This window comes from Grampus griseus (genome assembly GCF_964374135.1).
Source record: "Grampus griseus genome assembly, chromosome: 5".
Lineage (NCBI taxonomy): Eukaryota > Metazoa > Chordata > Mammalia > Artiodactyla > Delphinidae > Grampus > Grampus griseus.
In genome coordinates, this window is record NC_138998.1 from 28,114,368 (window position 1) to 28,129,420 (window position 15,053).

Genomic DNA, 15,053 nt, shown 5'->3' on the forward strand with positions numbered 1-15,053 from the left:
TGAAAGCGGCTTGCTGGGGATTCCCGATTCCGAGTCCTCCGGGAGCCTCAAAGAGGAGCTGCCGCACATCAGCACCGCTGCTGGTCGGGCAGCCGGAGAAATCTAGGCGGCGGTTCAGCCTCCCAGCAGGCACCAACCGGAGAGGACTAGGCGGCGGTTCCCCTCCCAGCCGCGACCAACTCTGCCCCGCCCAGCCCGCAGACCTGGTATTGGCCGGAGCGGCTCGCGGGGCGGGGCGAGGGCTGCTGGGAGGCGGGCCCTTGAGGCGGGCGGGCGCGCGCGCGCGCGCTCCGTCGGCGGCGCGCGCGTGCTCCGTCGGTCGGTGCGGCGGCGGCGGCGGCGGCGGAGCTGGCCATGGCCGTGGGCGACGGGCTGGTGTAGCGACGCGCGGGGCAGGCGGGTGGCGACTGAGAGAGACGGGCATGGGAGCGCCGCAGCTGGACGGTCGCGGTGGCCTGGGCTGCTAACTGCGCCCCTGGAGCCGAGAGCCGGCAGCGGCGGCGGCGGCGGCGGCGGCGGAGCGCCGGGCAGGTGAGTGCAGTGGAGCGGGACCCGGATGCGGCGCGGCTGAGGGGCGGCGCGGTCGCGGCGGGCCTCTGAGGTGCCCCCGCGCGGGCCGGCGGCGCGCTCTTGCCCGCCACAGCCTGCGGCGCCGGCGACTGAGTGGCCGCTCCGCGCTTCCTGCCGACGCGGAGGACGCCGGCCCGCGGGGTGCCTCGCTAGCCTGCGGCCCTCCCGGGGCTCTCCAAGGTGAGCGGCTCTCCCCGGCCTCCGGGCGGCAGGGACGCGGCCCTTTGGGTTGCGTTCCTGAGGGGCGTCTGGGGAGAGGCGGCGTCCTCGCCCCTTGTGTCTTTGCGGACACCCGCGAGCTCCTGATCCTCAGATACCTTTTTGTGCAGGGTGTATTTTAGGGGCGGGGATCCTGGACTGTTGGGATAGGGTCGTGTTTTCAAATCCCGGCGCCGCCACTGAGCAGCCCTGGGGCCTTGGGCCAGAGTATCCGGATTTGTTAGTGGGAATAATTATACGTACTTCACAGGGTTGTTGTGTAGCTAGGACAGGATGATGTACATGACCGAAAAACGAGTGCTTGGTCAGTGGTAGGCTGTTAAGAGTAACTCTGCTGCAGCATCTTCCCTTGTTAGCTATTGCCGATTCTTGGCTGCGGGTGTACTTTTCGGGGGCATGTATTTCCGAAGCGCTTTGATGTTGCAGTAACCTCCACTGGAGTTGTTTAATACAGGAGCCTGTTATCTTAACAGTGGCCAAAATACGAATCCTATAGCCTCATCCTAGAATGTTGGAGTCCCTTTTTTTTTTTTTTCTAAGGCTGCCTTGGAATACCTGTCTCAGGTACCGAGTGGGAATTGCTGTTTAAATAAAACAGCGAGTTTTAGGATTCGCTTCAGATGCAAGGTGGTGGGACATATCAAACTTGAAGTGCTTTGCTGTTTAAATAATCTTAAGTGACACTTAAACTGTCACTTGTTACAGAGTATAAACAGAGAAGAATATGGAAACAGACTCCTTTTTTTGCATTGCTACATACGAAGGGAGTGACGAGTGCTTTTGTAAACATCATCGTGGGCAGTGTTATTTCTGGTGAAGTCATCATAGTTAAATTAGATGAGTACTTCTTTTGAAGCACTGAATGGGTGTTTGGAAATATGATTCCTAATAAAATCATCTCCAACGAGTCAGAATTCTCAGCAGTTCATTAATCATTTGGGGATTTTTAGGTTACACTGTAAGATTTTTATGGTAAAAGCAGAACTGCTTAAGTCATGATAAAGTAGCATAGGAAAGGGTGGTCAGGATAAAGATCTTAACCTAGTTCCAGAGGCAAGTGTGGAACAAAGTAAAAATCTTAAGCTTTAAAACTGGGATTGTATTCACTAAAGCAAAAATGGCTGAAATCAAAAAACCTTTTTGTACAACCCCTGATTCACATCCTAATGAGAGTCTTCTACCTTCAGAGTGGTTTTCTTTTTTTTTTTAAATTTAATTTTATTTTTGGCTGCGTTGGGTCTTCGTTGCTGTGTGCCGGCTTTCTCTAGTTGAGGCGTGCGGGGGCTACTCTTCGTTGCGGTGTGCGGGCTTCTCATTGTGGTGGCTTCTCTTGTTGTGGAGCACGGGCTCTAGGCGCGTGGGCTTCAGCAGTTGTGGCTGGCGGGCTCAGTAGTTGTGGCTCTCGGGCTCTGGAGTGCAGGCTCAGTAGTTGTGGCCCACGGGCTTAGTTGCTCCGCAGCATGTGGGATCTTCCCGGACCAGGGCTTGAACCCATGTTGCCTGCATTGGCAGGCGGATTCTTAACCACTGCGCCACTGGGGAAAACCCACAGTGTTTTTTAGAAGTGGAGAAAATCGAGTTGGGTTTTGATTTATTGCCTTTTTTCACCTCTTGTCTGTTTTTCTTGCTTTTCTTAGAGACTCATCCATAAAGGCTTTTGATCCAACTTGCTTTGTGAATGTAAACAAAATACATAGAAAAAAATTAAAAATTAACCTTGTAATCTAAATTATCTTCTTCCTTGTAGTCTCATTGTGTTCTTACTAGATTATAACCTTCGCTGTTGTCTCACTGGTAAACCCAACAGTAGAAGCGCTGCTAGCCACTGTGAAAAGGCTAGGGGTCAGAAGTCACACCTTGGCTCTTAGGCCTGGTCCTGGGTCCCAGGTAGCTGAGACTTTGGGGATGTCACCCAGTCTTTCTGGGCCTCAGTTTTTTTTTTTGTTTGTTTATAGAATTTGAGAGTGTGTGGCCAGCAGGATGGGAGGGTGGTGGTGGATTAGAGTATCATATTATATAAAGGAACCTTCCAGGATACTCCACTTTTATGGTTTTCCTTCTCTTCACTCTGTTTCTCTATCTCTTTTGTTGACTTTTCCTTCTCTTTGTGAATTCAGAACATCCTAATGCCTAAGGGTGTCCAAGCCCATCCCTCTACTTTTTTCTACCTGTATTCTCTCTGAGTGATCTCATCAAGTCCTGTGGTTTAAATACTGTCACCGTGCTGTTGACTCTCAGATTTTTCTCTCCAGTTCTGAACTTCACATTTCTTCTACCTGCCTACATATCTTCACTTCATTTGTCTATCTTAAACTTGACGTGTTCAAAGTGGAGCTCTTGATTTCCATTCTTCAACCTGTTCCTTCCCCAGCAGTCTGCATTTCATAAGCGCACCCCTCTACCCCCCTGTTCCACCTACTTAAGTGAAAAGTCTGGTGGTCATCCTTAATTCAACGCTTTGCCTCACTCCTCCCCCACTTCCCCACACAACCAGTCCTTCAGCAAACCCTGTTGATTTTGCCTCCAAAATGTATCCCGAATATATTTACTTCACTTTATTTTTTATTTTTAAAAAATATTTATTTACTTTTTGGCTGTATCGGGTCTTAGTTGTGGCACATGGGCTCAGTAGCTGCAGAGTGTGGGCTTAGCTGCCCCGTGGCATGTGGGATCTTAGTTCCCCTGACCACGGATTGAACCAGCGTCCCCTGCATTGCAAGATGGATTCTTAACCACTGGACCACCAGGGAAGTCCCTACTTCACTTTATTTTTTATTGTCACCACCCCAGTTTTTCCTAGGTAGTAGCTTCCTAACTAGTCTCCTTGCCTCTGGCCTTGCTCTCCTACAGTCCATTTTCAGACAGCAGTCAGAGTGATCTTTACTTACTCTCCTGCTCCAGGGGCTTCTTATTGCACTAAAAAGTAAGTCCAAACTCTACCTGCATTATCAGCTAATTGTCTTCCTTATTTTCTTGTTTGTTTATGGTCTTTTCCCTCCAACATATTATAAACTCTCTGATGGAAGGGACTTGGTCTTCCCTGGGGTATTCTCAGTAACCAGAACAGTGTCTGGAAAATTTAACTAATGTTGAATGAATGAATGTGTGAATGAAATACATTATAAAATCTTCCGATTCCAAGTATAACATGTACTGAACACACTTGACCCTTTTTTGGTCCCAGATTTGTGCAAATGAGGAAGTGATCACAGGGCCTAGAGTTACTCTATTAGTTATTCTATTAATTCTATTCTATTAGTTATTCTATTCCTTACTTTCTCAGTCTTCATTAAGGTACTGTACCTCCTGAAAAGGCTAAGCATTTAGACGTCAAGCCGTTAATAACAAAAACAAATGTGGATTTTGTTCATTGTATACTGGATCATTAGTATTTTTGTGAATAAGAAGCCATACAAGTTTTCCAGCCTTGTTTTGTTCTTTAGAAGCGTTGAATTTTGGTCTTGACTGGAGGGGACTGGTTCTATAGAATGTGGTAGTTTAATCCAGTATTGCATACCAAATCCTATAGGGTAGCAGTTGCAATTTTTACAGAGAACAGGTGTGTTTATTTATTTCAATTACATTATTTTTTAAAAATCTGAGCCCCCCCCTTGTGTGCATTTATGTAAATATCCTCTGAACCATTTGATTCAGTTATCATATCTTAACCATATCTTGGAGAGATAAGTGCCTATCATTTGGCTTCTGCTAACTGCTCACTTGCAAGCCTTGTCATGTTGTAGAAAGAGGCAGATAATTTAGGATTTTCCCCCTGCCTGAGACTGAAGCCCCAAAGACTATCTAGTAGGTTTGTGAAGAAAGAAGGGTATGGCAAAATCAAGGTGTAGAATTCCATTGTCAGAGTAGATAATAGGAAAAAGATACGTTGGAGAAGGAAATCCTAGGCTAGAAGAACAATACTGGAAATTTAGTAGAAGAGAAGAAGAAAAGGAAGATAAAGGAGAATATTATAGATTTTCAGGCTTGTGTGGGGCAACTTTGCTTCTCACTCCTTTTACCTTCTCATCTCCCTCTCCAAATTTTGACACTTTTTTTTTCCCTCTGCCTTCTCTCCGCTGCCTGATTTGTATGGGCTATTTTTCTAAGGAGTGCCTATGTGCTTTTGGTAGTTTGATGTCTGCTGGGACACCTTGTGTGAAAGGATACTATCCTTTCTTGAAGAGGCCTTTCTGCTTTCTCATAATCAAAGTCTGGCTTCCTGTATTTTCCAGCCACTGGGTCCAGCTTTACCCTTTGGAGTGATTCTAAACTGGTGTACTTCCTTTTTAAGTTGTTCTCTCATATATTCCATGGTAACCTTTATGTTATCATCTCCAGGTTAAATAATCCTGAGTCACAAGCTTCCAGTTGAGAGAGGAAAAATGAAAGGTATTAGATGTATGGTTGGGTGTGTATAGTGTGTTACCTACCAGTTGCTCTGATAATGCAGATTGCGTATCTCTAATTTAGACCTTTCTTTTTCTGAGTTGATAGTTTTTTTTTTCTTTAAATAAAAAAGGCATTTCTAAAAGGAGAGTGACCTTGAATATTAAAATTTTACAAAAACTTTTTCATGTACAGTCCTATGAGTTTTAACACATGCCTAGATTCTTGTAACTATCACCGCCATTAACAATGTACAGAATAATTCCAACACCCCAAAGAATTTCCTCATGTTACCCCTTTGCGGTCAGCCTCCCCTTCATTTTTAACACTTGGAATTATTTTTTTATTTTTTGGCCACCACGCGGCTTGTAGGGTCTTAGTTCCCTGACCAAGGGTTGAACCCAGGCCCTTGGCAGTGAAAGCGCAGAGTCCTAACCACTGGACCGCCAGCGAATTCCCTGGATTTATTTGTTTTTTTAAAGGGAAAGTCTCTCATGCATAGAATATGTTAGAACTTGGAATAAGTGGATAATTGATCAACCTAATTGTTGGTTTTCTTTTAGAAATATAAATGAAAGAATTCCAGTCTTCAACATAACGGGTTTACATGCAATAAAGCAATAAACTTTGTAGATGGAGGAATGTTTAAAAGGCTTTAAATTAAAAAAAAAATTATTGTATAACTTCTGGAACCTGTCAAGTGAGGCAAATCCCATGATGTCAAGTTACAATAGGGAGCATCTAACAAAGAAATTTGGAGGCGAAGTCTGTGATAAAATCATAAAGGATGGCATAACATATCTTCTCATGTGTCTTTGATAAACCCAGAATCCCATTTACTGCAATCGCAGGGTAAGCTAGGGTAAACTGGAGATTAATTTTGCCAAGGATTATGTTATGAAGTCTCAGCTTTTCTCTCTTCTCTCTCTCTAGCATTGTCACCTCTGCTAGACTATCCATTTTATTCCAGCACTTAGTTGTTTCAGGTATTCAACTCTCCTAGGGTTTGAGGGAAAGATGTGCTATCTTTATAGCTATGGTGTATTGCAAAGGTAGCTTTCCATTATTCGTTTAACTTTTTTCCAGCCTAAAGCAGTCAATAATTTAGAAATTCCTCATTTCCTCAAAAAATTTACACATCCTTCCCCTGAGTCCTGGCTCCATGATCTATCTTTCCCCCGCTTCTTCACCAAGAATGTATATTTCCTTATTTTCTTGATTATTTAAAGTAGGTCACCTGAGGTTATTATCGGTTGAGCCTTTAATAGGGGGAATTTACCGCCAAAATAAAGAAAGTTAATCTGGCAGTCCCCTGTGTTGTGGTATTGTTAGAGCACAGGTCAGCAGCTCACAATCCCCTACTGCAAACCCTGGAGGGACTGCTGCATCCCTGACCCTGTAGCTTGTCTCCTGCTGCTCTGGCTACTTGGGAGACCACCGGGCAAATGCTCATTTGCCTTCAATGGAAATGCGAACCTGATTATCCATGCCTTCAGGAGGAGGATTATGTGGATTAAAAGAAATCCATGGGTAATCCAGAAGCTTTATTTAAACTGCAGTTTAACCACATTCCTGACCATAGTTTTTCTTTGCATTTCTAATAACTAATTTATAATATATACCAATTTCATGTTTACCTCTTTGTACCGTTTAGAAGTAATGGTAGTTATGAAGTAGAGAATATGTGGGAAGGGACAAAGGAGTTAGATAATCTACAGGCATTGCCCCACATAACTTGGTGTTGACTGGATGGTTTAACCAGTAAGGTTTAGTAATGCTTACTAGACCTTGAAGCCCTGAATTCCATGAATTCCTTACCTGCTGAGCCACTGGAAGAAATTTGAGGTGACTGTCAACAAGAGGCCAAACTCCATTTTGAGACATTTGTACTTTGCTAGCTTAAATGATTGAGCTTTTGTGATTTAAATGAGTATTGCAGATTGTCAGAATTATAAATTTACTGCAGTTTGAAGTTCTCTTTAATGTTTATTTAATCACTTAACCTGTTAAACATTTTCATAGGAGTTAAAATGAAGACCTGTTTGAAATAGAGGTGCTCATTTCTTGTAGCCAGGCCGCTATTTACTACCTCTGACATGTTACTTACATGTAGTTACACAGTAACTAATTTCTATTAAATAGTTGAAATATGGTCATTTAAAATTGCTTATTCTTGAACTACTGATTTAGTGTAGATCTTGTATTTAGATATCATACTATTAAAATCAGTGTTTTCCTCTGACTTTATAAATCAATACAAATTGCTGCCCTTATGTTATCTGAACACAAATTTATTTAAAACTTATTTCTGCAGTTGTATATTTTCAAAAGTTAGGTTCCATGTTTATCAGCTACATGGACATCATTCCTCCAATGAGATTCATTGTAGTTAATTATTAGAGGCATGTCCTGGGGAAAACCAACTGGAATTCTCTTAACACACTTGTTTTTTGCACTGTGAGCCTAAGGAAACATCCATAGAAGATGGTTGTTGATTTTGGACAATGTTATGATCAATTATAATTATTTTATTTTTGTTCTTTTGATGGCTGTGGAAATTTCACATTTTCATTGGAAATCATTAGTTCTTAACTCTTGATGTACTTTACTCAACATTCCATTATTAAATTATTAAAATTTTCCCTAACTGAGAGGCTTCTGGGTTTTAGATTCTCATTCTACCTACAAGGAATGTCGTGTGTGTGTGTGTGTGTGTGTGTGTGTGTGTGTGTGTGTGTGTGTGTGTGTGTGTGTGTGTGTGTGTGTGTGTGTGTGTGTGTTATAGAGAACTATATATTGCTGTACCAACCAGTAACAATTGTTTTACCTTTAACTTATGAAGAATTTACTATCTTCTCCTTGAGAGCCAGGCAATTATTTTTTGATCAGTGACTTCTTTAATTCTATGTATTCTATTGTTACCTGCTTCCATTTATCAATATGTTCTTTTGTCATTTAAAGCTGTGACTGTCAATATAGCCTATTAGAAAAACTCCTCTGTGTGATTTACTATATAGGATTAAACTATAACCAAAGTTAACATTATTGAATGCTCACCTATGTGTCAGATTATGCTAACTCCTCTTTGTGCATTATTCATTTTATCTTCATAACAAACTTGTAATGAAGGTACTAATGATATCCTCATTTAAGAGATGAGGAGGGCTCCCCTGGTGGCGCAGTGGTTGAGAGTCCGCCTGCCAACGCAGGGGTTCCGGGTTCAAGCCCTGGTCCGGGAAGATCCCACATGCCACGTAGCAGGTAAGCCCGTGTGCCACAACTACTGAGCTCGCGAACCACGGCTGCTGGGCCCACGTGCCACAACTACTGAAGCCTGTGCCTAGAGCCCGTGCTCCACAACAAGAGAGGCCACTGCAATGAGAAGCCCACGCAGCGCAACAAAAAGTAGCCCCCGCTCTCCGCAACTAGAGAAAACCTGCACACAGTAACAAAGACCCAATGCAGCCATAAATAAATAAATTTATTAAAAAAAAAAAAGAGATGAGTAAACTGAAGCTTTGGGAAGTTAACATGCCAGGTGGCACATAGCTTTTAAGTGGAAGAGTCAGGTTTTGAACTCCGGTCTGTATGACTCTAGAATTTATGCTTTTGCTTATTTATTTATTTTTAAATTTATTTTTTTTGAGGAATAGGTGATTTACAATATTATATGTTTCAGGTGTACAACGTAGTGATTCACAATTTTTAAAGGTTATACTCCATTTATAGTTATTATAAAATATTCCCTGTCTTGTACAATGTTCTCTTGTAGCTTATTTATTTTATACATAGTAGTTTGTACCTCTTAATACCCTACCCCAGGAGTCCCCAACCCCCAGGCCACAGACCGGTAGTGGTCCAAGGCCTGTTAGGAACTGGGCCGCACCGCAGGAGATGAGTGGCAGGTGAGTGAGCAAAGCTTCATCTGCCGCTCCCCATGGCTTGCATTACTACCTAAAGCATCTTTTGCATTATGACCTGAACCCCCTCCTGCCCCCCATCCCCGTCCCTGCCCTGGCCGTGGAAAAATTGTCTTCCACGAAACTGGTCCCTGGTGCCAAAAAGTTTGGGGGCCGCTGCCCTACCCCATCTTGCTCCTCCCCCCTTCCCTCTCCATACTAGTAACCACTTGTTCTCTATATCTGTAAGTCTTTTTTCTTATATTCACTAGTTTGTTTTAATTTTTATATTCCACATATAAGTGTTATCATACAGTATGTCTTTCTCTTTCTGACTTATTTCACTTAACATAATATCCTCGATATCCATCCATGTTGTTACAAATGGCAAAATTTTGTTCTTTTTATTTATAACGGAGTAGTAATCCATTGTATATATATATATATACACCACTCTTCTGTATCCACTCATTTGTTTATGGACACTTAGGTTGCTTCCATTTCTTGGCTATTGTAAATAATGTTGCTGTGAACACTGGGGTAGAATTTATGCTTATAGCTGATTGCCTCAATAGTTTTTTTATTTGTTAGGTCCTTCAGAGGAAGGTTGAAAGAGACTATATATATATATTTTTTTCTTTTTTTTGAAGAGGGCTCTTTCCTTTCTTATTTTTTTAATTAATTAATTTATTTTTGGCTGTGTTGGGTCTTTGTTGCTGTGCGCGGGCTTTCTCTAGTTGTGGTGAGCAGGGGCTACTTTTCATTGTGGTGGCTTCTCTTGTTGCGGACCATGGGCTCTAGGCGTGTGGGCTTCCGTAGTTGTGGCTCGTGGGCTCTAGAGTGCAGGCTCAGTAGTTGTGGCGCATGGGCTTAGTTGCTCCGCGGCATGTGAGATCTTCCCAGACCAGGGCTCAAACCTGTGTCTCCTGCATTGGCAGGCAGATTCTTAACCACTGTGCCACCAGGGAAGCCCGAGATTATATAAGTTTAAAGTGTTGCTTTTTAGTGTAATAATCACCACCTTCATTTTACAGTACCTGGGTATTTGAAAACAGGAAGCAATTTTCTAATCATTTAAGCATTAACTTTCACTCACTACTCTTAAACAAGTTTCTATGTGTATAGTCCTGTTTTATGGATTAGAGTTAAGAGTTAAACAATGAATTAGTTATGTGATATAGTGTACCTTAAAAAAAAAAATTTATTTATTTATTTTGGTTGCACCGGGTCTTAGTTGCGGCATGCGGGATCTTTAGTTGGGGCATGTGGGCTTCTTAGTTGTGTCATGTGAACTCTTAGTTGTGGCAGGCATGTGGGATCTAGTTCCCTGACCAGGGATCAAACCCCGGCCCGCTGCATTGGGATTGCGGAGTCTTACCCACTGGACCACCAGGGAAGTCCCATACCTTTGTTTTGAATGTAAGATGAGCTTTTTCTTTTCCCTTGGCTTTACAATTGGACTGTGGTTTTGTGGTTTGTCATATATGTGTAAGTAACAAAAATACTTAATGTATGACTTTGTATAGTTAGAGGTCCTAGTCCGCTTGTGTAGATCATCTCTACAGATTTTTTTTTTTTTTTTTTTTTGCGGTACGCGGGCCTCTCACTGTTGTGGCCTCTCCCGTTGCGGAGCACAGGCTCCGGACGCGCAGGCTCAGCGGCCATGGCTCACGGGCCCAGCCGCTCCGCAGCATGTGGGATCTTCCCGGACCGGGGCACGAACCCGTGTCCCCTGCATCAGCAGGCGGACTCTCAACCACTGCGCCACCAGGGAAGCCCTACAGAGTTTTAAAATAAGAAAACACAGTTTTTTTTTTCCTCTTCTGCTTAGGAAATTTGTTTGGGTGGTATATTAAAACATGTTGCTAAGCTTGATCCTAAATTATTGGGAATAGAGGAAGTTAGACATAAATTTACTTTTTTTTTCATAAATTTACTTTGAATAAATGAACCAGTAGACTACAGTTGTTAATCCCTTAACTTAAAAAAATAGTGAATTGAGAAGCATTAATACTATTTGGCCTTTTTTTTCATATTCACAGGAGAAAGGAATGTGAGCATTAACATTACATCTACCATTAGTAGTACTCAGACACATAGAAGGAGATGCACAGGACACAATGGAGGTTTTCTTTCTAACTCTGGAGCCCAGTTAACTTGTTTCAGGCAAGTTTCTGGTTGTGATGCCATTATAAGCCATTATGACAGCACGTCCAATCTGCAAATGGGGGATTTGTGATTATTTTCTTTACAGCTGAAGAGTTGAGCTCTTACTGGGTATGCCTCTTCCCATAGACAAGCCGTGAGTGGGCTCAAATTGGGGCAGGTAGGTCACTTTTCCCTCTTAGAAGTCTGAACTTTTTTCTGTTGACAGTAATCTCAGTGACTCACAAATGTTATTTTAGTTACCCACTTCGCCTTTAACATTATTTCCCAAATTGTGTATTATTTTACAAAATAAAATGCAAGCACTTAGAACAGGAAAATCCTATCTTATAAATTCCATAATAATTGTTTTGAGCTAATCACTATTTTAAATTCATTTATAAGCAATGGTTTCTATAGATGAGAACTGTGTAGTTACAAAATTACAGGTATTCTTTCATCATTCCTGAGTGGGTGTGGAGACCTAAAGCCACCGATGTATTATCCATTTTGAAAATGAACTATTTAATAACTTAAGAGAAGTTTTGGACTGACTACATCTAGTTAGTTGTATGCTGAGGTTGGGATCTGATTTTAGTAAAGGAAAATATTTTTAAGGAATACAATCCTTCTTGAAGTCTTCGTATATTGACAGTGTCAATAATGTTTGCCTTAAAATGTAATCTTAAAAGGTAGCAATTTTTTTTTTAGAAAATTGCTAAGGTCATTTTATTTTATTTTTAAAATTAATTAATTAATCTTATTTTTGGCTGCATTGGGTCTTTGTTGCTGCACGCGGGCTTTCTCTAGTTGTGGTGAGTGGGCTTTCTCTAGTTGTGGCAAGTGGGGGCTACTCTTTGTTGTGGTGTGCGGGTTTCTCATTGCGGTGGCTTCTCTTGTTGTGGAGCACAGGCTCTAGGCACGTGGGCTTCAGTAGTTGTGGCCCGTGGGCTCAGTAGTTGTGGCCCACGGGCTCTAGAGTGCAGGTTCAGTAGTCGTGGCACATGGGATTAGTTGCTCCGTGACATGTGGGATCTTCCCGGACCAGGGCTTGAACCTGTGTCTCCTGCATTGGCAGGCAGATTCTTAAAACACTGCACCACCAGGGAATCCCTAAAAAATTTTTTTTAAATTTTTGGCCGTGCCACGCAGGTTGCGGGATCTTAGTTTCAGGACCAGGGATCAAACCTGCGCCCTCGGCAGTGAAAAGCGTAGAGTCCTAACTGGACCACCAGGGAATTCCCTGCATTATTATTTAAAATGGAAAAATTCTTTATTTTTTAATGTACAAAGTTGTTTATTTTTTTCAGGAATTTAAAAATACATACCAGTTTAAACTGAATACATGTTAAGTTAGTGTTTTATTTCCCAACTATGCAGTTGATATTATAAGGAAGTGCTCCATTCAGTTAAAACCTAATGAATAACGTCAACTTTTTCTGGCTTACTTTTCTGAAGATAATTGGTACATAAACATATAATTTAATCCTTTTTATTATTTATTTATTTTTATTTTGGCCATGCCGTGTGGCTTGCAGGATCTCGGTTTCCCAACCAGGGGTTGAACCCAGGCCATGGTAGTGAAAGCCCGTAATCCTAACTACTAAGCCACAAGGGAACTCCCTAGATGCAGGCTTTCTGAAAGGATACCCCCAAACTGCTATACGTTGGTTGCCTCTGGGGAGTGTAACCTCGGATGCTGAGAGACATTTGTGGTAGGGAGACTTTATTGTATATCCGTTTGTGCTTTTGAATTATGTGCTTTTGAATTTCCTTTTGTGATTTTGAATTTATGTAATCAATGCATGTAACTACAAAGTAAAGAAATTCAGCTATTTTGATGATTAAAAAGGTAATTTTGTAAGGTATTACAAAATTAAACACAGTGGACACTCTAATGTTTAGTTTAAGTATCATTAAAGCTTAAGAAAATTGTATTTATTCTGTCTTCTACATTGACTTGTATTATACCTGTACAATTAATGCATAGGTGGGTAAGATGGAGGTCTAACCCTGTGTTAGGCATATTAATAATGATAGCCAGGGTTTATGGAATGCTTACAATATAGCAGGCACTTTGCTAAATCCTTTATGGTGGCATTGCTTGTTTGCTGCTTTCCCTCTGAGGGAAGGGCTACTATCAAGAATATTAATTTTTGGGGCTTCCCTGGTGGCGCAGTGGTTGAGAGTTCGCCTGCCGCTGCAGGGGATACGGGTTTGTGCCCCGGTCCTGGAAGATCCCACGTGCCGCCGAGCGGCTGGGCCCGTGAGCCATGGCCACTGAGCCTGCGCGTCCGGAGCCTGTGCTTAGCAACGGGAGAGGCCACAACAGTGAGAGGCCCGCGTACCAAAAAAAAAAAAAAAAAAGGAATATTAATTTTTCGTTTCAATTGTTACCTCTTTCCTGTATTGAGTTGTCAAAAGCAATTTTAGGGCTTCCCTGGTGGGGCAGTGGTTAAGAATCTGCCTGCCAATGCAGGGGACACGGGTTTGAGCCTTCCGAGAAGACCCCACATGCCGTGGAGCAATTAAGCCCGTGTGCCACACTACTAAGCCTGCACTCGAGAGCCTGTGAGCCACAACTGCTGAGCCCACGTCCCACAACTACTGAAGCCCACGCGCCTAGAGCCTGTGCTCCGCACCGAGAAGCTACCACAGTGAGAAGCCTGCACACCGCATCGAAGAGTAGCCCCCGCTTGCCACAACTAGAGAAAGCCCGCATGCAGCAACGAAGACCCAATGCAGCCATAAATAAATAAATTAATTAATTTAAAAGAGAAGTAATTTTAATATCAAATCCTCACTGGTGGCAGTTCTCAGATTTATTCACATTTTGCTACACACCAGGATCCAAATCTATTACTGTCTCTTTGAAGGAGATATCAAACCGATCCAGAATGAGCAGGATAATTATTTTAGTCAATAGTTTCTACTCCATACGCTTCAATCTTTTTATCAGACTGCTTTAGTAGCTATTAAAATTTGTCTGAAATTTAAAGAATAGATTAATTTGGTTGCCTCTAATCATCAGATTATTTGGAGAATTGCTCAACTGTCCCTTGATTGCATTTGTACAAGTAGCCCAAGATCCTTGGAGTAGAATTATAAAATATACTTCTGTGATCTGAGGGCAGACTTGGAAGGATTCCCTTCAAAGGTAGGGAGACAGGGAGGGGAAGTATTACAATATATGCAGTCCAGAAGAGCAGTGAGGGATGCTTAACTATGACAGTGGGTTTGAGAAGGGGAAATTTGCATTAGAGAGATAGTGAACATTTTTTTTAAAGATTTATTTATTTATTATATATTTATTTAATGTATTTTTGGCTGCATCGGGTCTTAGCCGCAGCATGAGGGATCTTCGTTGTATTGCGTGGGCTTCTCTTTAGTTGTGACATGCAGGTTTTTGCTTCTCTAGTTGTGGCGCACAGGCTCCAGGGCGCAGGCTCTGTAGTTGTGACGCGTGGGTTCCAGAGCACGTGGGCTCTGTAGTTTGCAGCACGTGGGCTCTAGTTGAGGTGCGTGAGCTCAGTACTTGTGGCATGTGGGATTAGTTGCTTGGCGACGTGTGGGATCTTAGTTCACTGACTAGGGATTGAACCCGCGTCCTCTGCATTCATTGTAAGGCAGATTCTCCACCACTGGACCACAAGGGAAGTCCTGATATTGAACACTTTGCAAGTTACTGGGTTTCTAGAAGGAATAGAAACATCAGGAGGAGCAGGAAAGTTTCTTAAATTTTGTTTAACAGGACTGTGTTTAGGTACATATATGTGTGTGGTGTGTAAGAGATTCACATTTTGGGTAATTTCTTCTGTTAGGAAAAGTAATGCT

General features: G+C 42.5%; 1 protein-coding gene across 2 annotated transcripts in view; it reads left to right on the forward strand.

Annotated features, from left to right (window-relative positions):
* Window positions 1-359: 359 nt before the first annotated feature.
* Window positions 360-15,053, forward strand: part of PIK3CB (phosphatidylinositol-4,5-bisphosphate 3-kinase catalytic subunit beta) — a 188,474-nt gene continuing 173,780 nt past the window's right edge. For both annotated transcript variants that reach the window (XM_082654636.1, XM_082654637.1), the window contains exon 1: window positions 360-531. The gene's annotated coding sequence lies outside the window, so the exon portion shown is untranslated. The remainder of the gene's footprint in view (window positions 532-15,053) is intronic.